The following is a 7,479-nucleotide window of genomic DNA, read 5'->3' as shown; positions in this document are numbered from 1 at the left end:
AAAGAATTACAGTTTTGTACTCCTAATTACCAATACTAACCAACCAAATCACTTTTTGACCGACTGTGTCAAAAAAAATTAAACGATTTTCGCCAAAAATTCAATATTTACGATTGGCATTTTCGGTATTTCTTGGCTGAAAATGGTCAGAAATCGAAAAGAATTACAGTTTTGTACTCCTAATTACCAATACTAACCAACCAATCTTTTTGACCGACTGTGTCAAAAAATTTTTGGCCATTTTTTCGCATTTTCAATACGCATCATCAAATTTGCAAAAAATTGGAACGACATAGAATTTTTTTTCGAAAACAGTTTGATAGGAAATTTAATTACGAACTCAACGAGGTATGGCATTCCATATTTGGACCACTATTTCGAATGATGTGATAAAAATTCTGATAATTTTTTATCCCGAAAAACAGAAAAACGATTTTCGCCAAAAATTCAATATTTACGATTGGCATTTTCGGTATTTCTTGGCTGAAAATGGTCAGAAATCGAAAAGAATTACAGTTTTGTACTCCTAATTACCAATACTAACCAACCAAATCACTTTTTGACCGACTGTGTCAAAATAATTTTTGGCCATTTTTCGCATTTTCATCAAATTCGCATTTTCATCAAAATTTGCAAAAAATTGGAACGACATATAATTTTTTTTCGAAAACGCAGTTTGATAGGAAATTTAATTACGAACTCAACGAGGTATGGCATTCCATATTTGGACCACTATTTCGAATGCTGTGATAAAATTCTGATAATTTTTTATCCCGAAAAACAGAAAGACGATTTTCGCCAAAAATTCAATATTTACGATTGGCATTTTCGGTATTTCTTGGCTGAAAATGGTCAGAATCGAAAAGAATTACAGTTTTGTACTCCTAATTACCAATACTAACCAACCAAATCACTTTTGACCGACTGTGTCAAAATAATTTTTGGCCATTTTTTCGCATTTTTGTAAGGGGTACCATCATCAAAATTTGCAAAAAATTGGAACGACATATAATTTTTTTTGAAAACGCAGTTTGATAGGAAATTTAATTACGAACTCAACGAGGTTATGGCATTCCATATTTGGACCACTATTTCGAATGCTGTGATAAAAATTCTGATAATTTTTTATCCCGAAAAACAGAAAAAACGATTTTTGCCAAAAATTCAATATTTACGATTGGCATTTTCGGTTTTTCTTGGCTGAAAATGGTCAGAAATCGAAAAGAATTACAGTTTTGTACTCCTAATTACCAATACTAACCAACCAAATCACTTTTTGACCGACTGTGTCAAAATAATTTTTGGCCATTTTTTCGCATTTTTTGTAAGGGGTACCATCATCAAAATTTGCAAAAAATTGGAACGACATATAATTTTTTTTTGAAAACGCAGTTTGATAGGAAATTTAATTACGAACTCAACGAGGTATGGCATTCCATATTTGGACCACTATTTCGAATCCTGTGATAAAAATTCTGATAATTTTTTATCCCGAAAAACAGAAAAACGATTTTTGCCAAAAATTCAATATTTACGATTGGCATTTTCGGTTTTTCTTGGCTGAAAATGGTCAGAAATCGAAAAGAATTACAGTTTTGTACTCCTAATTACCAATACTAACCAACCAAATCACTTTTTGACCGACTGTGTCAAAATAATTTTTGGCCATTTTTTCGCATTTTTTGTAAGGGGTACCATCATCAAAATTTGCAAAAAATTGGAACGACATATAATTTTTTTTTGAAAACGCAGTTTGATAGGAAATTTAATTACGAACTCAACGAGGTATGGCATTCCATATTTGGACCACTATTTCGAATGCTGTGATAAAAATTCTGATAATTTTTTATCCCGAAATACAGAAAGACGATTTTCGCCAAAAATTCAATATTTACGATTGGCATTTTCGGTATTTCTTGGCTGAAAATGGTCAGAAATCGAAAAGAATTACAGTTTTTTACTCCTAATTACCAATACTAACCAACCAAATCACTTTTTGACCGACTGTGTCAAAATAATTTTTGGCCATTTTTTCGCATTTTTTGTAAGGGGTACCATCATCAAAATTTGCAAAAAATTGGAACGACATATAATTTTTTTTTGAAAACGCAGTTTGATAGGAAATTTAATTACGAACTCAACGAGGTATGGCATTCCATATTTGGACCACTATTTCGAATGCTGTGATAAAAATTCTGATAATTTTTTATCCCGAAAAACAGAAAAACGATTTTCGCCAAAAATTCAATATTTACGATTGGCATTTTCGGTATTTCTTGGCTGAAAATGGTCAGAAATCGAAAAGAATTACAGTTTTGTACTCCTAATTACCAATACTAACCAACCAAATCACTTTTTGACCGACTGTGTCAAAATAATTTTTGGCCATTTTTTCGCATTTTTTGTAAGGGGTACCATCATCAAAATTTGCAAAAAATTGGAACGACATATAATTTTTTTTGAAAACGCAGTTTGATAGGAAATTTAATTACGAACTCAACGAGGTATGGCATTCCATATTTGGACCACTATTTCGAATGCTGTGATAAAATTCTGATAATTTTTTATCCCGAAAAACAGAAAGACGATTTTCGCCAAAAATTCAATATTTACGATTGGCATTTTCGGTATTTCTTGGCTGAAAATGGTCAGAAATCGAAAAGAATTACAGTTTTGTACTCCTAATTACCAATACTAACCAACCAAATCACTTTTTGACCGACTGTGTCAAAATAATTTTTGGCCATTTTTTCGCATTTTCATCAAAATTCGCATTTTCATCAAAATTTGCAAAAAATTGGAACGACATATAATTTTTTTTCGAAAACGCAGTTTGATAGGAAATTTAATTACGAACTCAACGAGGTATGGCATTCCATATTTGGACCACTATTTCGAATGCTGTGATAAAAATTCTGATAATTTTTTATCCCGAAAAACAGAAAGACGATTTTCGCCAAAAATTCAATATTTACGATTGGCATTTTCGGTATTTCTTGGCTGAAAATGGTCAGAAATCGAAAAGAATTACAGTTTTGTACTCCTAATTACCAATACTAACCAACCAAATCACTTTTTGACCGACTGTGTCAAAATAATTTTTGGCCATTTTTTCGCATTTTCATCAAAATTCGCATTTTCATCAAAATTTGCAAAAAATTGGAACGACATATAATTTTTTTTCGAAAACGCAGTTTGATAGGAAATTTAATTACGAACTCAACGAGGTATGGCATTCCATATTTGGACCACTATTTCGAATGCTGTGATAAAAATTCTGATAATTTTTTATCCCGAAAAACAGAAAGACGATTTTCGCCAAAAATTCAATATTTACGATTGGCATTTTCGGTATTTCTTGGCTGAAAATGGTCAGAAATCGAAAAGAATTACAGTTTTGTACTCCTAATTACCAATACTAACAAACCAAATCACTTTTTGACCGACTGTGTCAAAATAATTTTTGGCCATTTTTTCGCATTTTTTGTAAGGGGTACCATCATCAAAATTTGAAAAAATTTGAAACGACATATAATTTTTTTTTGAAAACGCAGTTTGATAGGAAATTTAATTACGAACTCAACGAGGTATGGCATTCCATATTTGGACCACTATTTCGAATCCTGTGATAAAAATTCTGATAATTTTTTATCCCGAAAAACAGAAAAACGATTTTCGCCAAAAATTCAATATTTACGATTGGCATTTTCGGTATTTCTTGGCTGAAAATGGTCAGAAATCGAAAAGAATTACAGTTTTGTACTCCTAATTACCAATACTAACCAACCAAATCACTTTTTGACCGACTGTGTCAAAATAATTTTTGGCCATTTTTTCGCATTTTTTGTAACCATCATCAAAATTTGCAAAAAATTGGAACGACATATAATTTTTTTTTGAAAACGCAGTTTGATAGGAAATTTAATTACGAACTCAACGAGGTATGGCATTCCATATTTGGACCACTATTTCGAATCCTGTGATAAAAATTCTGATAATTTTTTATCCCGAAAAACAGAAAAACGATTTTCGCAAAAAATTCAATATTTACGATTGGCATTTTCGGTATTTCTTGGCTGAAAATGGTCAGAAATCGAAAAGAATTACAGTTTTGTACTCCTAATTACCAATACTAACCAACCAAATCACTTTTTGACCGACTGTGTCAAAATAATTTTTGGCCATTTTTTCGCATTTTCATCAAAATTCGCATTTCATCAAAATTTGCAAAAATTGGAACGACATATAATTTTTTTTTGAAAACGCAGTTTGATAGGAAATTTAATTACGAACTCAACGAGGTATGGCATTCCATATTTGGACCACTATTTCGAATGCTGTGATAAAAATTCTGATAATTTTTTATCCCGAAAAACAGAAAGACGATTTTCGCCAAAAATTCAATATTTACGATTGGCATTTTCGGTATTTCTTGGCTGAAAATGGTCAGAAATCGAAAAGAATTACAGTTTTGTACTCCTAATTACCAATACTAACCAACCAAATCACTTTTTGACCGACTGTGTCAAAATAATTTTTGGCCATTTTTTCGCATTTTTTGTAAGGGGTACCATCATCAAAATTTGCAAAAAATTGGAACGACATATAATTATACCCGTTACTCGTAGAGTAAAAGGGTATACTAGATTCGTTGAAAAGTATGTAACAGGCAGAAGGAAGCGTTTCCGACCATATAAAGTATATATATTCTTGATCAGGATCAATAGCCGAGTCGATCTGGCCATGTCCGTCTGTCCGTCCGTCTGTCTGTCCGTCTGTCCGTCTGTCCGTCTGTCCGTATGAACGTCGAGATCTCAGGAACTACAAAAGCTAGAAAGTTGAGATTAAGTATACAGACTCCAGGGACATAGACGCAGCGCAAGTTTGTCGATTCAGGTTGCCACGCCCACTCTAACGCCCACAAACCGCCCAAAACTGCCACGCCCACATTTTTGAAAAATGTTTTAATATTTTTTCATTTTTGTATTGGTCTTGTAAATTTCTATCGATTTGCAAAAAAATTTTTTGCCACGCCCACTCTAACGCCCACAAACCGCCCAAAGCTGCCACGCCCACACTTTTGAAAAATGTTTCGATATTTTTCATATTTGTATTAGTCTTGTAAATTTCTATCTATTTGCTAAAAAACTTTTGGCCACGCCCACTCTAACGCCCACAAAACGCCCAAAGCTGCCACGCCCACACTTTTGAAAAATGTTTTGATATTTTTTCATTTTTGTATTAGTCTTGTAAATTTCTATCTATTTGCCAAAAAACTTTTGTCCACGCCCACTCTAACGCCCACAAACCGCCAAAAACTGTCCTTCGCACTTACACTAGCTGAGTAACGGGTATCAGATAGTCGGGGAACTCGACTATAGCGTTCTCTCTTGTTTTTTTTTGAAAACGCAGTTTGATAGGAAATTTAATTACGAACTCAACGAGGTATGGCATTCCATATTTGGACCACTATTTCGAATCCTGTGATAAAAATTCTGATAATTTTTTATCCCGAAAAACAGAAAAACGATTTTTGCCAAAAATTCAATATTTACGATTGGCATTTTCGGTTTTTCTTGGCTGAAAATGGTCAGAAATCGAAAAGAATTACAGTTTTGTACTCCTAATTACCAATACTAACCAACCAAATCACTTTTTGACCGACTGTGTCAAAATAATTTTTGGCCATTTTTTCGCATTTTTTGTAAGGGGGTACCATCATCAAAATTTGCAAAAAATTGGAACGACATATAATTTTTTTTTGAAAACGCAGTTTGATAGGAAATTTAATTACGAACTCAACGAGGTATGGCATTCCATATTTGGACCACTATTTCGAATGCTGTGATAAAAATTCTGATAATTTTTTATCCCGAAAAACAGAAAGACGATTTTCGCCAAAAATTCAATATTTACGATTGGCATTTTCGGTATTTCTTGGCTGAAAATGGTCAGAAATCGAAAAGAATTACAGTTTTGTACTCCTAATTACCAATACTAACCAACCAAATCACTTTTTGACCGACTGTGTCAAAATAATTTTTGGCCATTTTTTCGCATTTTTTGCAAAAAATTGGAACGACATATAATTTTTTTTTGAAAACGCAGTTTGATAGGAAATTTAATTACGAACTCAACGAGGTATGGCATTCCATATTTGGACCACTATTTCGAATGCTGTGATAAAAATTCTGATAATTTTTAATCCCGAAAAACAGAAAGACGATTTTCGCCAAAAATTCAATATTTACGATTGGCATTTTCGGTATTTCTTGGCTGAAAATGGTCAGAAATCGAAAAGAATTACAGTTTTGTACTCCTAATTACCAATACTAACCAACCAAATCACTTTTTGACCGACTGTGTCAAAATAATTTTTGGCCATTTTTTCGCATTTTTTGTAAGGGGTTACCATCATCAAAATTTGCAAAAAATTGGAACGACATATAATTTTTTTTGAAAACGCAGTTTGATAGGAAATTTAATTACGAACTCAACGAGGTATGGCATTCCATATTTGGACCACTATTTCGAATGCTGTGATAAAAATTCTGATAATTTTTTATCCCGAAAAACAGAAAGACGATTTTCGCCAAAAATTCAATATTTACGATTGGCATTTTCGGTATTTCTTGGCTGAAAATGGTCAGAAATCGAAAAGAATTACAGTTTTGTACTCCTAATTACCAATACTAACCAACCAAATCACTTTTGACCGACTGTGTCAAAATAATTTTTGGCCATTTTTTCGCATTTTTTGTACCATCATCAGAATTTGCAAAAAATTGGAACGACATATAATTTTTTTTGAAAGCGCAGTTTGATAGGAAATTTAATTACGAACTCAACGAGGTATGGCATTCCATATTTGGACCACTATTTCGAATGCTGTGATAAAAATTCTGATAATTTTTAATCCCGAAAAACAGAAAGACGATTTTCGCCAAAAATTCAATATTTACGATTGGCATTTTCGGTATTTCTTGGCTGAAAATGGTCAGAAATCGAAAAGAATTACAGTTTTGTACTCCTAATTACCAATACTAACCAACCAAATCACTTTTTGACCGACTGTGTCAAAATAATTTTTGGCCATTTTTTCGCATTTTTTGTAAGGGGGTACCATCATCAAAATTTGCAAAAAATTGGAACGACATATAATTTTTTTTGAAAACGCAGTTTGATAGGAAATTTAATTACGAACTCAACGAGGTATGGCATTCCATATTTGGACCACTATTTCGAATGCTGTGATAAAAATTCTGATAATTTTTTATCCCGAAAAACAGAAAGACGATTTTCGCCAAAAATGCAATATTTACGATTGGCATTTTCGGTATTTCTTGGCTGAAAATGGTCAGAAATCGAAAAGAATTACAGTTTTGTACTCCTAATTACCAATACTAACCAACCAAATCACTTTTTGACCGACTGTGTCAAAATAATTTTTGGCCATTTTTTCGCATTTTTTGTAAGGGG

The sequence above is a fragment of the Drosophila santomea genome, chromosome X (genome assembly GCF_016746245.2).
Source record: "Drosophila santomea strain STO CAGO 1482 chromosome X, Prin_Dsan_1.1, whole genome shotgun sequence".
NCBI classification, from domain to species: Eukaryota; Metazoa; Arthropoda; class Insecta; order Diptera; family Drosophilidae; genus Drosophila; species Drosophila santomea.
Note: the sequence above shows the minus strand (reverse complement) of the source record.